At 43.0% G+C, this 17285-nt stretch overlaps 1 protein-coding gene across 1 annotated transcript in view; it reads left to right on the top strand.

The window, feature by feature from the left end:
• Positions 1 to 1783: 1783 nt before the first annotated feature.
• The window catches only part of KLHL29 (kelch like family member 29), a 428500-nt gene continuing 412998 nt past the window's right edge, over positions 1784 to 17285 (top strand). Inside the window, exon 1 of the mRNA XM_079969762.1 lies at positions 1784 to 2262. The gene's annotated coding sequence lies outside the window, so the exon portion shown is untranslated. The remainder of the gene's footprint in view (positions 2263 to 17285) is intronic.

Here is a 17285-nt window from a genome sequence, read left to right as displayed (position 1 = left end):
ATTTCCTTTCCAGTGCCATCTCGTTTCCTTCCAGACATTAGAATGCGTTTGTCCTTTATTTAAACCCCACTCTTCACTTTCATTACCCGTTTGAACAAGGCACTGATTTCCGTGCTTTCGTTTTCCTGCTCATCATTGCTGTGATTGCTATTATGACTGTTATTTAGGATGGCTGGCTTACTTTCAGCATGTTAGAGCACATCTGTCCGTGGCAAACATTCAGGCATGTGGATTGCTCCCCCCCCCCTTCTTCAAAGCATGATTTGGATAATGTTTAAATCAAGGGCTGTAATAAAGTCAACAAACTGGCTGTGTTTTGGAAGAGGCAGATCTGCCCACACTGAAAGTAAGCAGAAAGCATCTGTAGAGAGATAAACAGGGGCCACAATCCAAGGGAGACTTAGAAGGTCTTAAATATAAAGGGGTTCCAATGCACTTAACTGCACTGGATCTTGGCTATGCATGTTTCATATCCGGTCCTCTACAGACAATACACAATTTGGTTCTTTAAAATGATATTACAGGTTGCCACTTCACATCAATAGAGAAACGCCCATGCGGTGACTTCAGTGGGATTCAGACTCAGGCCTAGGGGGGAAACCTATTTATGAGTTGAAAGTTATCCAGGCTACTACCCTTGAGCTACTTGGGAGCAAGCCCTATTGAACTGAGTGGAGCTTGCTGGGGAGCAAATGGACCCGTGATCGTGCTGTTGCATTTTCGTTGTGCTGAAGCACTTGAGTTAAATTGATTTATAAATAGGCAAGGGCACGATGTGCACTGCTGCACCGGGGGGTAGGTGGGGGGGGCGAGTGTGTTAGCCGCCCCGCCCCCCAGTGCCTCACATATATGTTTTGAGCGTATAAGACCGTAGCAGCAACAGCAGTCAATGCAGTTTCCTCGACAATCGCGGCGGGGCTTCATTACCCGAGCACGTTTCCTAGCCTGCAAGTCGCCAGGAGCAATGGAAACGCCAGAAGAAACCGCCAGCTCTCTCCCTCCCCGGAAAAGATGCGCACAACAACGCTGCGTGAGCGCGGCCGGATTATAAAGTCCAGGGAAATACAGTACAAGCGCATCTATATAAAGCACGTATGAGTCAGAGAGCTAGTGGAAGAGGGAAGCAGCATCAACAGTGGATCAGGTGGCCGCTTCTGTCTCTTTGCAACCTCCACGGTAGCTGCTGTTTCTCTCTGTGTGTGCGTGTGCGTGTGTAACTTTACCAGAAGTGGTGCCATTGATCTCTTTTCTCCTCGCGCTCTGCATCCTCCGTAGGGAAGAGAACAAACCTCCCTGCCTGCGGGCTCCGTTTCCTGCAGGATGGCACCGTCAGCTCGCGGTTGCCGGCTGCTGCTACCACTTGGCTGCTGCTGCCTGCGAGGAGGAGGAGGAGGAGGAGGAGGAGAAGCGCCAAGAACAGCGCCGGCTGCTTGGAGAGAGGGAAGGAGAAGCGGCGACGAATGAAATAAATAAAAGGGCGACCCGGGCAGAGGCAGCCGCGGCGGTGCTGTTCGCTCTTGTGTGCAAATTGCCCGCTCCGAACCCCTCCCCGTGGGGGAGGCTGGGCTGGGTTGACACACGGGAGGAGCAGAGGGGGGGGGGGGGAGAGAAAGAGAGAGAGAGGGAAAGGAGGAGGGAGGCAAAAGAGCCAGAAAAGGGAGCCCGTCCCCGCCCTCGTCCCTCCCCCCCGCGGCCGCGATTGGCTCCTCCCGCCCCTCGCCCGGGCTGCGAGGCCGCCTCCCTCTCCAGCTAAAGCGGCCAGTGTGCGAGCAGGAGCGAGCCAGAAGGGAGCATGGTCTCGACGCCGCAACCAGCTGCCTCCGTCTGCCCGAGTCGCGCCCGCTCCGCCAGTCCCTCGCGCGCTCCCTCCCCGCGCCGCCTCGCGTCTGCCCTCCGGAGGGGCTGAGGGGGCAGCCCCGGAGGCGGCGGCGGCGGCGGCGGCGGCGGCGGCGGCGGTGCGGGGCTTTGCGGTAGGGGGGGAGGGCGGAGAGGCTGCGATGCCGAAGCCGCCTCCCCCTCCTCCTCCTCCTCCTTCTCCCCCTCCTCCCGCTGTTTCTGTGCATCCTCCTTCTCCGCCTGCCTGAAGAAGGGGGGGGGGGAGGACGAAGAAGAAGAAGAAGAAGAAGAGGAGCAAGAACAAGAAGAACCCAGAAGCAGCAGCAGCAGCAGCCGCCGCTTTCGCGCGCCAAGGACGCGCGTAATTACGCACCGGCGCCGGGGCCCCCTCGCCTCTCCCGCGCGCGCACCGCCCAGAGGGGAAAGGTAAGAGTCAATGTGGGGCGGCGGGAGGGGAGGGAGGGGGAGCTCGCGACGCAAGGGAGAGGGAGGACCGCGGAGCGAGGCTCCTAGGTGGCGTCTCGTGGCCCCCGCCGCTGTTTGTGGTGGTGGCACCGCCTGGAGTAAGTCGCCTCGGGTGGGTTGAGCGGCGGGCGAATGCGAATCCCCCCTCGCGCCTGCGCTCGCCGCCTGCCTGGGAAAACTTCCTGCTTGGGTGTTTTGGGTGTGTGTGAGGTGCAAGACCAGCCTCGGTAGCGCGGGGGTGCTCTGAGGTAACCGGAGGGGGAGAGGTGCGGGGAGAGAGGCAGCCACCCAGCCTGCTTCCTCCGCCCGCCTCGGTCACTCTTTCTCTCCCAGCACCTCCACCACCTTCCTACCTCTCCGCCATCCCTTCAACTTCCCTCTCGGTGTGGCTTTAAAAGGCACCTTTCCTCGCCCCACAGAGCATGAGTTCCAAAGGTGGTTGACTTCTCTCTCTTCTGAATGGAGGAGCAGGGAACCACGCAGTGTGTCATATTTTTATTTATTTTTTTTTGTTCTCTGTGTATTTATTTTTTTAATTTGGTAAATAATAAAACAAGGCTCTGTTTCGTAGATGGCTTCCCCCGTTTAAAAGCACACACCACTGCAAAATCATCCATCATCACCAGAAGGCAGAGGCTATCTTTAATTAAAACTGTCTGGAAAGGAATAAAAAATGACAGTCGCCTACCTCGGAATGAAATCTGCAGGGATCTTGGTGCAGGTCTGGCATCCCTGGCTGACTTTTCTTAGTTTGTTTCAAAATGTGTTGACCCTCACGGGGAAACACAGCTTGAATAGATTGGGTAACTTCTAGGTGTGTTAGTCTCTGCTGCTGCATCCCCTTAACCAGTCTCTGCTACTCATTGTCAAACCTCCAACCACTCCCCCCCCCCCCCGCCAATCCGCTACCCCCCAAATATATCCTGTCTGCCTAATGTAGGTTGTCAGGTTTCTGGGCAGCAGCTGAATTGTAGAGTGCCTTGTAGCCTTTTGGCAGAATATAAATAGTTCTATACTGAAGGTGTGTCCAGGAACCATTTATAGTGTACAGTCCTAGGCATGGCTTTCAGGAAGTTCTATTGAACCGGATGAGACTTACCTAAGCCTATGCATGTTTACTTTCAAATCACACATCTCTGTTGACTGGAAGACTTGATTCTTTTGTATCGGCTGTGGTTTTCATGAGCTATAGTTTCTCTTCTTCCTTCTCTCCATCACCCTGTTCCACATTTAATTCTCATGCCTTGTTTTTATGATGGGTAAAGGATTTGGTATTTGTGTAATCGAGCAAACATTTACATTTTGGTATGATGATTGATTGCATACATTTTAAAGATTTGCTCCATGTGCATTTTGAAAAGTGTGACTGACCACTAAAATCTACTGTTGTGATCAAGGCTGTTGTTATGTGCACATTTACCTGGGACCAAGTCCCATTGAATTCAAAACCTGCCATAGGATTGTGCTGTTTAAAGGTTAATAAAGCCTAAGTGAATATAGATATCATTGATACTTATTGAAGCCCTTAAGTTATAGACAAATCAATATAAAGTTTAAAAGTTTGTTGGGGGGGAGGAGAAAAAAAGCAAATTGTTATTGAGAAATTGTGTTAATATTGTTAGTGTACATTTCACCAGAAATAATTTTGGGTGTCTCCTCCACCAAATCAATCAGATTGCCGATAGCAGCACTACACTACCATCTTTTAAGTTTCAACAAATTGTTAAATTATGGGCTCCCCCTTCATATATATGATTGTATGAGAGAAGCATTATTATGTTCCTCCTATTCCTTTTAAAAAAAGGCATCTGTGGCACTCTGTTACAACTGGATTAAGCTGGTAATGGCATTTACTTCACAAAGTGAAGTACAACCATGTTTTAGCCTTATTCAACAGTTTGAAACTTTAGTTATTCACAGTGGGTTACCTACTCTTATTTGAATGAGTAACAAGGTTTTATTCTTCTCTGTATAACCTGCCCCTCACTGTGGCTGTCTGCGGAAGGGTTTTTCCCAGCTTGCAATGAAGCATGGCTTATATAAGTGAAATAACTATCAATGCATGTAGTTACAACCATGTTTCATGGGATTATTATTATTTTAATGTAAACTTGGTGCTTTGGACTGCACCTTCAGAGGATGTGGAGTTAGGCTATTGCAGTCAACATAATGAATCTGGACAAATGGTTCTTTTCTACAACTTTTATCTAAGCTATTAGATTCATAGTGGTGTTTGATCCTTATTTGAAGAGGATTAAGTTAAAACGAGCACTTTGTATAGACAGCTTCACGGAGAATTCAACTCTTCTATGTAGATTTGAGTGAACTGATGTGGCTTGAAAGTTTCCTATGCTCCCAAGTTTTCAGTGTTAACTGGTCTTGTGAAGCGTAAGAAGTATGTTCACAGTGCTTGGAGCAACAGAACCCAAGAACAAACGTTCAGTGTGAATTATTGCTGGAATAGAATATTTTATGGTTGTCATGGCTACAAATAGAGCAATGGTTGCTGGTTTTCACCTAAATGCAGTAGTAGAAAAGGGGTAGAATTCAAGTTCTTTTGTTACTTTTAATTATATCTCTGATGAATGATAGCCAAACGTCAGGTGTCCAATAAATGCAAAACATTGAATCTGGTTTCAAGATCCCCCCCCCTTTTTTCAAACCATTAATGTACCAAAACTGCAGAAGGTAAAGCGTTCTTTTTGTTTGCTAGATTCATCCCGCAAATCCTATAGTAATGGGACTTGAGGGAAACAGAAGAGCATCCAGTCCAGCCCTCCGTATACAGTAGCCAACATAAACTTGATCACTCGGTGCTACAGGTGGTTAAGAAGGGGAAAATAACACACAGCACGCTAAGATTGCATCATTTGATGAGAACGTTGGGTGAGCGATGGATGTCTACAACAGTGTGACTGATGTTAGGAGATTTGTTTCGATACTTTATATGTTTCATTCGCTGAGTGGCTTCATAGTGCCCTGATGTACATGTGCAGTACATTTTTAGTGTGTGGATGGAGTGGTTGGGGATAGTCGCTTGTTCAAGAGGGAGATGTTGGACCGATTGGGTGGATGGTGCATTTGTGTGCGTTGGTGGATGTGCTTGAGGTATGGGGAATAGAGTGGGATGACTTAAATTGGATGAATAGTGGGTACCGCACGCTTTATGTTCATGTTTTAGGGAAATTGGTTGGGTGTAGATGGAAGAGAAAATATAGATGGGATGTGGATTTCTTACTGAGGCAAGTCCTTTGTATTGTGAGCTAGGATGTGCTCAAGAGGGGGGAATCCCTGACTCTTTAGATGTTTTCAGCTGCTGTGTTTTACTTTTGGGGATGGGGACTCTGCTGTTTTAGTCTGCACTGTGGTTTTTCAGTTGTATTGATTGTTCTCACTCCGTGTATTGTGGCTGTTATTTTTTTTATAAATGACTTAGGGGCTGTTGTAGTAGTAAGAAGTGACTATAATACATTAAATACAGTAGGGTGAAAAGCTGCGACTGACCTTAGCAGCAAGCAGCTGAAAATGTGTGTGGAACCATGTTAAGGGCAGTTTTGTTGCTTTGGAAATATGTGGACATACTGATGGTGGTGGTTTCCTCTCCTTTCTTTCAGCATTTAACATGTGTTGAAGAACAGCACACCCAAGCAGTGTTTATTGCCTACAGTTTAGTAGCACTGCTGCCATCTGTTCTTGGACATCTGCTTGCACTGAAAAACTTGCCTAATTCTAGATTGTGTTTCTTGACCGTAGTTGCTCTCTAGGATGCTGATTCTCTTGGGTCCATGGCACCAACTCTAGGCATGTGTTTGGTCACTTGTGGTTCAGCCTTGTCCTATTATTGCTTCCCTCCCCTTCCTTTTAATGACTTTATTCCTAATATCTAGAATTTAAGGAGGCTGTTCTTTCTAATCAAAGTAGCCAGGTTCACATGTCCAGCAGAGTGCTGGTTCCGATTGCTCAAAACTTCCATATCAATCCTTCCTGAACTGAATCCTGTGAATTGAAATAAAGTTGTTGGGTTTTTTAAAAAAAATTAATTTTACTATTAAGTCTGCTACTTTAATTTACTTCTATGCACAATATTTCATTAAATCAATTGTCTTAAGTAGAGGATGTCGAAAAACAGAAAACTTAATAAAGTTGAGAATCTGAACTCCTCAGAATGAGGAGGCAAGTCAGCAAATCTTATTCTTCTGTCTCCCACTCTTTCTATTTAGGCACTTATTTGCATATATTGCAAAGGCTATGGAATACATTAAGAAAAGATGTTCTGAATCCCATTAAAATGTTAAGGCTGTAAGGTGTAAAATGGTAATATAAATGTGCCTGGTGCTAATCCAAAGAGAAAGATCCAAAAGTTGCTTGCAATTTTTGGGTAGCCACTGAAAGAACCCCTCAGTAATGCTGCCCTTCTGGTCAGAATATGGAACTTGCATGCTACTGTCAAGAAGGTGCGTTTTTGTTGTAGTGGGCATGGGAAACGAAGCGGTATCTTAGAATCATTAGGCCAGCCCATTTGGGACTCAAAACAGTGAATTGTGCAGTTAAAGAAATGAGTGTGGAAATGTGTCTGAACGTTCTCTCCATGTCGAAGGCATCAGCAAGGATGCCTCTGGGAAAAGTTTAGTTCAGTACTGCGTTTGTGTGTGAAAATGCAGCAGGAACCACTCTGAGGTTCAAACTAGGGATGACCTGTGTACGGCTTTTGCTCTTTAGTGCTTTTTCTAGTCAATAATTTTTGGGGGTTTGCATATTTCTTGAGCTGCTCTAAATTTTTATTGATTGGAGTTTACAACCTTGCATTGTTCTGTTTTATTGTGTGCTTGTAGTGTTTTTGTGGGGGTTTTTTTTTTTTTTGCTTTCTTGTAAACTTCCCTGGGATTATCAGTTGTATATTGCAGGGTGGGAATACAAGCTTTATTTTTTATTTTCAGAAACCAAGATACAAATTTGCCAAGTTTTTTGATACAGATAAGTTGTGTGTTGCCTGCTTTTTACATCAGTTTACCTCTAGCTTCTAAACACTAAGATCAAGTTACCAGGACTTGTTTTCATTGCCCTTTGTTTATAAAACAAAAGGCAAAGCATAAGGAGGCCTACAGGCTACAGATGACAACGTACTGTTTGGATGAAGCAAATCCAGATAAGAGAAACTTAAATGCCTTTTGCCATAGTTAGGATGGCCTGAAATGGCTGGTAGTGGAGAGTCATTAATGTTGCATGATTGGAAAACAGTAACTTGTGATGAGGAAAGAAATTGCCAGTGTGTGTCTTAGCTCTCTTTGTATACTAGAAGGCACTTGATCTCTCCGCAAGCACAGTCTGAATAAAAAGAACGACTAGCAAACTTGGGTACACTATTCTGCGACAAATCACCTCCCTTCTGTGGTGCCGACCCTCCCTTCCTACATTCTGGAAATAATTCAGACTTGTTCGTACTGAGTAATAATAAATATAGCAAGCTAACTTCCAGTGAAATGTAGGCGGTTTTGCTGTTGGAAATATTTACTTCAAGTCAGGAAAACATCTGAAGTATTACATTAAGAGCTGTCAGGTAATTGGACACCCCTTAGGCTACATTGGCAGAAATCGCACTAGTAGTGACTCACTCTGTTGGTGATGCAAGAAGGAGGAAGGTACACCTGGTACATATAATATGTGGCTTCCTTTGTATTGTTTTAGTCTGTTTTTTGTTTGCCTTAATCTTGGTTTCTGAAACATTTTCTTAGCCTTACATATGGTGTTGAACTATATTCCCGTATTGTGTGGTTTGTCAAATGGCCACCAGAACTCCTTTTGGTGGTGAAAATACCTGTTTTACAGGATTGGAAATACCACCCCCTTTGTATCAATGTACAGAATATCTGGATGCACTTTTTGGTTTGTGAGTGTGCCTCTTATTGCCGGCTTCATCCTATTTCATCTATTCAGCATGCATTGCCAATATAGGGACACAATTTTGAATATTTGGTCACAGTATACTGCTGAAGAATCAGCAGTTTAAATATAGGCTCTGCTGTATGTGTGCTTCACCAAATGTTGTGATGGCCTCATAATATGTGATAAGCTTGTTTATTTTTATTTTTAACAATAACCCTGACCAACACCCTTTCCCCTTCCCTTTTAATTTGATTATATGTGTCTTTGTTAGTATAATGAAAGTTGTTGTAAAACTTAAATTATTCAATACAAAAGTATAAATTTTTAATAATTGTCAAGCACAGACAAACATACGGCTTCGAGAGTGCAGACACTGCAGATTTCAAGAGATGTACCTAATCTTGTTGAGTTGGGCTTCAATCATATCTCTATTGATATTTTTGAATCCTACAAGAGACTCATTATCAGTGTTCACTCTAACAAACATGATTAGCATCGCAATGCAGCCTGTAAAAAACCACCCTTGACTTAGGTAATTTAAGAGCTTGGCTCTCAGGGTCTTTAGTGATGAGTAATTAACAGAGGAGCATGGTCTGATTTTCAAGGAGATATGCCTTTTCACACCTTGCTACAAGATTTTGTGATGGTTTTTTGGGGGGGACGGACGGACGGACTGATGTTCTATACCGGTGGATTTGAAAATAGCAGCATGCTATAAACTGAAATAAAAGCTTCCTTTCACTCCAGTATTTCATCTTGCTGGCTCCTTAATGACAGCATTGGATGCATAAAACTCAAATGTCATCATACTGTATCTTAGCAGGCATAACTATATGGCACATCCAAAAGAAATAAATTCTACAAAAGAGTAATGAACGTTTTTTAAAGCTATGTTATGCTAACTTGCCGAAATGCTAAAATGAACACAGCTGTTCTGATTCACTGAACATGCATGTTTAATGACTGGTATGTTAAAAAATAATAATGCACCAAAATCTTTACAATTCATTTCTGCAAGTACTTCTGTCTCTCTTGATTGAATAATTCATGTCAAATTGAGATATTTCAGAATCACCTGTTTTTTTTTGGGGGGGGGGGTGTAATCTGAACATCAAGTACATTGCATTACTTTAAAAAAGTATTGGAAGCAGAGCATACCTTCTTCATGCCTCTGAGATACCAGTAGAAAAACAAGCATCCAGAATAATAAATGAATGTAAGGGCTATTCTTGTTTCTCTCCTTCCACACACACCGCCCATTTCTAGGAACTAAATCTGCCTTAAACTTGTTGTTTCCCAATAATTTGAAAGGCATGTGCTTCTGCACAAGAGAGCTTGCTCTATAGCACAATATTGTTAATTTTTTTTAAAAAAAATCCTTTCTGAAATAAGTATAGGATGTGCTGCAGCCTTGTCACCAAAGTTGCCACTTAGCTACTTGGATTTCAAGCTTTGTGCGTGTATACACAGAAGTAAATCCAATTATGTTCAGTAGTGTGTACTCCCAGGTAAGCTAACCCTTGTGGTCCTTTCCAACTCTACGATTCTATAATTTTTGTTTCATTTGTGAACATTTATGTTCAACCAGATCGCAATAATTTGTTGTTAAGGATAGTTTTTATTCTGTGACTGCTAGGGAAGCCTTATGCCTTTTCATTTTGTTTTAATGTATTTTAAATACTGCATGACTGTTTTTTGTTTTGCGTTTGTAAGCCATCTAAATTTATTGATGGGTGGTCATAGACATCTTCATAAATAATTTCGCATAGAAGGACTGGAAGCTGCAGACTTTGTATTCCTGTTTGATAAAGGAAGGGGAGAGTTGGTCTTGGATTCCTAAGTTTACACAATACCATTGCAAGTATTATAGGATATCAGACTCGGTAATCTATCGCTATTTGACAGTAATATATATTTGGCTGCTGTATAACTCAAGATTGATAAATAATGTTCATCTTAAAGGAAGCTAGGAGATTAATTTAGATAAGTTCTAAGGTCTGACACATTGGGTGGCTTACCCTAATAAGAACTGCACTGTTGTACCCAGAGACACAACCTACCTCCCTGTAGAAACAGACATACCACCTTAACAGAGCAAACCTACAGAACATTGAAGTAAGTAATGTATGTAAAGGTAAAGAACCCCTGACAGCTAAGTCCAGTCGTGAACGACTCTGGGGTTGCGGCGCTCATCTCGCTTTACTGGCCGAGGGAGCCGACGTTTGTCTGCAGACAGTTTTTCCTGGTCATGTGGCCAGCGTTACTAAGCCGCTTCTGGTGAAACCAGAGCAGTGCACGGAAATGCTGTTTACCTTCCCACCAGAGCGGTATCTATTTATCTACTTGCACTTTGACGTGCTTTCAAACTGCTAGGTTGGCAGGAGCTGGGACCGGGCAATGTGAGCTCACCCCGTTGTGGGGATTCGAACTGCCTACTTTCTGATTGGCAAGCCCAAGGCTCAGTGGTTTAGACCACAGCGCCACCTGCGTCCCAGTAATGTATATACAACACAGCAAAAAGTTATTTTTGACTTGTCAAATTGTCAGCTCTTCCTGCTGCCCCATTATCTTGTTCTAGTCAGACACAGGTTGCTTGGCTTTTACAGATTGTAATACATTACAATGAAATTTATCTTATGATGGAAGTTGGTGTAAGACTCGTTTTCTGCTCTGTTTTCAGGGCGCTGAATAAGTATTCAAACTGCTTCTACTTTATAAGTTGTCTGTCCTCACCAAGGGTCAGCAAACCTTTTCAGCAGGGGCCAGTCCACTGTCCCTCAGGCTTTGTGGGGGGCCAGACTATATTTTTTGGGAAAAACTATGAACGAATTTCTGTGCCCCACAAATAACCCAGAGATGCATTTTAAATAAAAGCACACATTCTACAAAAACACACTGATTCCTGGGCTGTCCGCAGGCCAGATTTAGAAGGCGATTGGGCCGGATCTGGCCCCCAGGCCTTAGTTTGCCTACCCATGGTCTTCACCCTTAAATGAATGTGCAAGTTCCTCCTCAGAGAGAGAAGGCAAACAGCACATCACTAATTCAAAAGGCTAAATATTTACTTGCTGACTTCTAATACAGCTAGAACGGAATGCCAGAAGTCTTAAAACCCTGTTGCTGCAGCTGTACTCGAAGAAACTCAGCAGGCAATAAAATAGCAGGAAGGTATCATCTGTCAGACATTGCGTTAGTAGGTTAGGATTTGTGCTAAACCTGTTCCAGTCCCCAGACACTGACAACAGACAAAACTGCCTATGTGTGAAAACGTTCCTTTTGATAGTTTTTTTTCTTTTCTCAACAGAAGTTTCAGCCTGGAGTTTCACTTGGTCTGAACATTTTGATTAGAGCTGAGCATGGTATCTGACCTGTGGACCCCACAAATGGCCCTCCTATCTAACAGCCAGTGGTTGGGAATAATGGAAGATGTAGTTCAGGAAACCCGGAAGGACCTCCCACTGCAAATTGTTTTGAAGGAGCTTTCAAATGCCCCAAAGGTTTAGCATCGTCTTTACAATGCTTCATGGAGATTTTGTGGTTGTTTTGAGGAAGAAAAACAGCCCCATGGGAATATGCTTGTGTGGTTTGGCCTACCAGTGAAGCCACTCAGGAATAATAATAATAATAATAATAATAATAATAATTAATAATAATATATTTATACCCTGCCTATCTGGCTGGGTTTCCCCAGCCACTCTGGGTGGCTTCCAACAGAACACTAAAATACAATCACCTATTAAACATTAAAAGCTTCCCCTAAACAGGACTGCCTTCAGATGTCTTCTAAAAGTTTGGTAGTTATTTTTCTCTTTGACATTTGGTGGGAGGGCGTTCCACAGGGCAGGTGCCACTCCCGAGAAGGCCCTCTGCCTGGTTCCCTGTAACTTGGCTTCTCGCAGTGAGGGAACTGCCAGAAGGCCCTCGGCGCTGGACCTCAGTGTCCGGGCTGAACAATGGGAGTGGAGATGCTCCTTCAGGTATAACAGGCCGAGGCTGTTTAGGGCTTTAAAGGTCAGCACCAACACTTTGAATTGTGTTCAGAAACGTCCTGGGAGCCAGTGTTGGTCTTTCAAGACCGGTGTTATGTGGTCTCGGCGGCTGCTCCCAGTCACCAGTCTAGCTGCCGCATTCTGGATTAGTTGTGGTTTCCAGGTCACCTTCAAAGGCAGCCCCACATAGAGCGCATTGCAGTAGTTCAATCGAGAGATAACTAGAGCATGCTAAATGTTAAATCCTGGTGTTGATTGCCCTAACAGTTCTTGGAGCTCCCATTTCTATTCATAAAAGGACAGAATGGTTGCAATTTTGTTTCTACCTCACCAACCTCCCAGTACAATATTCAAGGTTCCTAAGACATGTGAGAATGATTAAAAATACTTATGCATCTTTGCCTTTCAATAATGGCTCAGAACTTTGTGTAAAGGCTGTCATTGTAATTACTGGCCTTGGAATAGTTTTTTTTTTTTAGAAAAATGTTCCAGTACACATGAGTCTCACATACACATTGCCCAAACACATTATGTAGTTTAAATCTGTTGAAATAAATAGATTCATATCCAACTCTGTCAATTGTCCTAGATAATCTCAGAAAGCAACCATTAGTATTTTTCAAAGTTAAATAGTTTTGTCTATTTCCTTAACTTTTAAAATGCAGTTTTGAGGATTATGTGGACAAATCAGATCTTTGTCCACATAATCATAAATCACAAAACAAGTTTTCACCTGAAGAATGCGCAAGTCATTATTTTGCAGAGGCCAACTGATGGTATGTGGTGAAGAGAAATAGAAGCGGTTCTCCTCAAATGTGTAAAATGAAGGACTGCATTTTGGAGCTGTAGAAGCTTCTGGAGAAGGATTAAAGCTCAATTGTAGAACATCTCATTTGCATGCAGATTCAATCCTCAGCATTCTACACAGTAGGGCTAGGAAAGGTTCTCTTCCTGAAACCCTCAAAAGCCACTGCCAGTCAGTGGTAGATAATTCTGAGCTTGATGAACGAATGGGCTTATTCAGTATAATTCCACTTCCTGTTTTATCTCTGTAGGTCCAAATTTTAGCTGTAGAAGGAGGCAGAGCTCACTTTCCTGTCTTCTGATCTTACCTGAGATTCATATTTCCTAGATTAAAAAAGAAACGTTCTCTGATGTATCTATTTGTTTTATTTTTATTCTTTAAAAAGATACAACAGCAGCAAGCCAGTCTGAAAAATCACATTCAGATTAGTATCAGAAAATGTCAGTGCTTGGGGGACAGTCAAAGTTTGGTAATTAGTAACTTACAGGAACGACAGTGTTGTTCCCTTTCTATTTGGAAGGGCATACAGTGAATTTGGAAGCAGAAATATTGATTCAAGTGAGTTCTACAGTATTCCTTATTGAACTCCTATGATTCAATTCCATCGTTTAAAAATGATTTGCCATTAGCTTATATGGCCTAGGACCCTTGTACCTATAGGACTGCTTCTCCTGGTATGCCCCGCGGAGGACCTTAAGGTCCATAAATAACAACACTTTGGAGGTCCCAAGCCTCAAGGAGGTTAGATTGGTTTCCACTAGGACCAGGGCCTTTTCAGCACTGGCCCCAATGTGGTTGAATACTCTATCACAAGAGACTAGGGCCCTGCAGGATTTGACATCTTTCTGCAGAGCCTGCAAGACAGAGCTGTTCCGCCTGGCCTTCGGCTTAGACTCACTCTGCTTCCTTATATGGGATTTGTTATATAAATTTTCTCATGGCCTTTTTGCTGACCCATGAAGGACCAGCATGGATAGCTGACTTGGGCGAATATCTGATGTTTCCTCCCTTTATGGTCTTGATTTATGGGCTACTACTAAAATGAGGCTGCATTTTAAGCCATATTTTAAGCCGTGTTTTAATTAACTGTTTGTTTTTGTTGTTGTTTTTCTATTATGTTTTATTGTAATTCATATTTGGTGTTAGCCACCCTGAGCCCAGCTCAGCTTATTATTTATTATTTATTATTTATTATTTATTATTTATTATTTATTATTTATTATTTATTATTTATTATTGATTCCATAAAATAATTGGAGTATCCAGTGAGCCATGATGAGCTATCCTATGGCGGAAGCATTTGTTTTTCCAGTCCTCAACTTTGACTAAAGACTATTGGTTGGTTAGGAGCAGCGCAGTGCCATCAGATCACAGAAAGTTACAGTAAAGAGTGGCAGGTAATTTTGGCCAAAATGGAAAAGGAGTCTCCTGAATTTGGAGGGAGACTTTGTGGAATTACTAGAACCATATATGGGTTCTTCTGAAATCAAACTGTGCCAGAATCCAAAGGGCTTTCTGCAGTATGAAGAACATCTTCTACACTCTGGCAGGGTAGGCCATTCTGGTTCAAATTTCTGCTAAATGTGGCGCAATTTATATCCAGTGATTTATTTTTTTAAAACGTACTTAAATCTTGCACTCCTGCTCTTAATGCTGGCATCCTATAAATGACAGGTTAGTTGAAGCTAATATAGCTCTTGCCGCAGTATTCTCCTGATCCTAAAATATAAAGGTGACTTACCTGAAAAATGTTTGTGCTTCTTTTCTGGGGCAAAGCACTATCCAAGGTAGCTATAATAGATTTAAACTGTATAGAATAAAGATGTGTCAACAGCCCAATCACAAAATTAAAAGCAGCAGCTTAAAAGCTCAGCAGTATGTTTTAAAAGCTAACGGAGATGGGATTGTGTGTGTACAGTGGAAGAAGTGGAAGAGAGCACTATATGGGTCACCAGTGGAAATATCCTTTTTCTAGTGTCTACCAGTCTAGACCTGAACAGTGTACCTACAAGCTCTGAGGCTGATGTTGAGATGTAATGTCTTTTTAAACAATATTGTAATACTATTGGCCATAGTACCATTTTGTGTGTGTGTTGAGGGGAGATTTCCCCTTAAAAACTTTCAGTTTCCCTCCTCTACAAGGCTGTGAGGAATCTTCTAGGCAGCTGATTACCTTGATGTCTTGCAGCTGTGAGTACTACAAACTAGTGTCTGTTACCGACAGTATTTCTTTTCTTATTGTGCTGTTATATTTCATTTAAAAGGGTTCTGTTTGTTCTTACCAACAAATATATTTTTCATAAACTCTTAAGGAACACGTGGAACTGAAAAGAGCAAACATATATATATGTGATAGTGTCAAGTAACAGTGTCTAGCTTCTTAACCATTCTTATAGAATTTCTAGCACATTCTTTACATGCCTACTCAGAAATTAGTCTAAGTTCAATGAGAATTATTCCTGGGTAAGTGGGTATAGGCTTGAAAAACTTGATTTCCTCTTCCATATTGGTTGTACTAAAGATCAGATTTCTCAAAAAAAAGATTCCCCTTGATTTACGCACTACTGGATGGCTGACGCTAAATGTGGAGAGGCGAAGCTTTATTCTTTTGCCTCTAAAATTTTGCAGCTGTATATGCTGGAGTTATTATTCTAGCGCATTAGAATATGCTATATGCTCCTCTTTAGCACTCTTGAATAGAGCACCAATTCAGGAATCTTGCTGTGTAGGAGACTGGAATTCGCTAATGAAAATTCACCCAACTAGGAAAGCCGCTGAATATCAAGTAAATACTCTGCAGTGAGGGGGGCATTGTATATAAAGAAACTTTTCTTTTTTTAACCCTTAAGACACACACACACACACACACACACACACACACACCACGGGTATCTTCCTTATTTTATACCACTTGTTGGCTGGGATCCAAATAACTTGTTCTGCATGCCTAAGGAGGTGTCGGGCTCATGTTTCTGTTACTTGAACTCTTCTTCAAGAAACACATGGCCTTTTGCTTTTGGAACTGAGAGCACTTCTGAAAGCAAGTTGAGATAATTGCCTGGTGTGTCTGTCTCTCTGTGTGTGTACGCTCTATTCCGAGACTTCAAGGATGGGAGAAGTCAAATAATCCACTGTCTTTTGGCATTCCTAAAGTAGCTCTTCACATTCTGGCAGTGAAATTCAATTTTCATAACACTATTATAGAAGGCATTTTATTCATTTTCTAGTATAGTGGTCAACAGCATAGTACCCATGAGTGCCTGTGTGTCTGCTGCAGTAAGTCCTATGTTAACTTTAAAAGGTCTCTGTTAACATTCCTTCAAAAACACACAGTGGTCTTTCTGCTCAGTTTCTGCTTGGACTGGCTCTGCATCTCCTACAGTGAACGTGCTCCCTTAAAAATATCTTCTTTCATTGTATGCCAGGACTGGACATCCAGTGTGTCTTCATTCTGAACACAGAACAGGTGTGAACAGCTTCTTTTTGTGGGCAAACATGGCAGTGGCTGATTTAGGTGCCCCCCCAATTGATGGGTATGTTCCTGTATGATTTTGTGCCCATTTAGATGGGGGGGAAGAGGTGGGAACTGGGTACCCCTTGGTATTTTTGTTGACTCTTTCCAGGTGGTAGTTATTTTATCATTACGTATATGTGTTTTGCAGGGACACGGGTGGCGCTATGGGTTAAACCATAGAGCCTAGGACTTGCCGATCAGAAGGTCGGCAGTTCGAATCCCCGTGACGGGGTGAGCTCATGTTGCTTGGTCCCTGCTCCTGCCAACCTAGCAGTTCAAAAGCACATAAAAGTGCAAGTAGATAAATAGGTACCACTCCGGCGGGGAGGTAAACAGCGTTTCCATGCGCTTCTCTGGTTTGCCAGAAGCGGCTTAGTCATGCTGGCCACATGACCCAGAAGCTGTACGCCAGCTCCCTCGGCCAGTAAAGTGAGATGAGCACCACAACCCCAGAGTCGGCCACTACTGGACCTAATGGTCAGGGGTCCCTTTACCTTTATATGTGTTTTGCACGTTTCTCTTAGAGATGGAGTGCTTTTGGTAGAATCTTCTCTAGGGTACCCTGAACTGACCCTTTGTGGTTAAAGAATGTAATGATGCCAGAAGACGTCTGTACAGCTTGAAAGTGGGCAGCAAGGGCATGCATATTTATGGTATGACAAGGTTAAGATTAATAGGAATTTCAAGAACCATATCGTCAGAAAAGCATGGTTTATTTTCTGGACAAAATACAAAGACTTATTGGAAAACAAAACTCCAAGGTGGCTTTCACCATTGGAAGCTAAGGCCCGAA

The sequence above is a fragment of the Podarcis cretensis genome (assembly GCF_951804945.1).
Source record: "Podarcis cretensis genome assembly, chromosome: 3".
NCBI classification, from domain to species: domain Eukaryota; kingdom Metazoa; phylum Chordata; class Lepidosauria; order Squamata; family Lacertidae; genus Podarcis; species Podarcis cretensis.
This window is presented reverse-complemented; position numbering and strand designations above follow the sequence as displayed.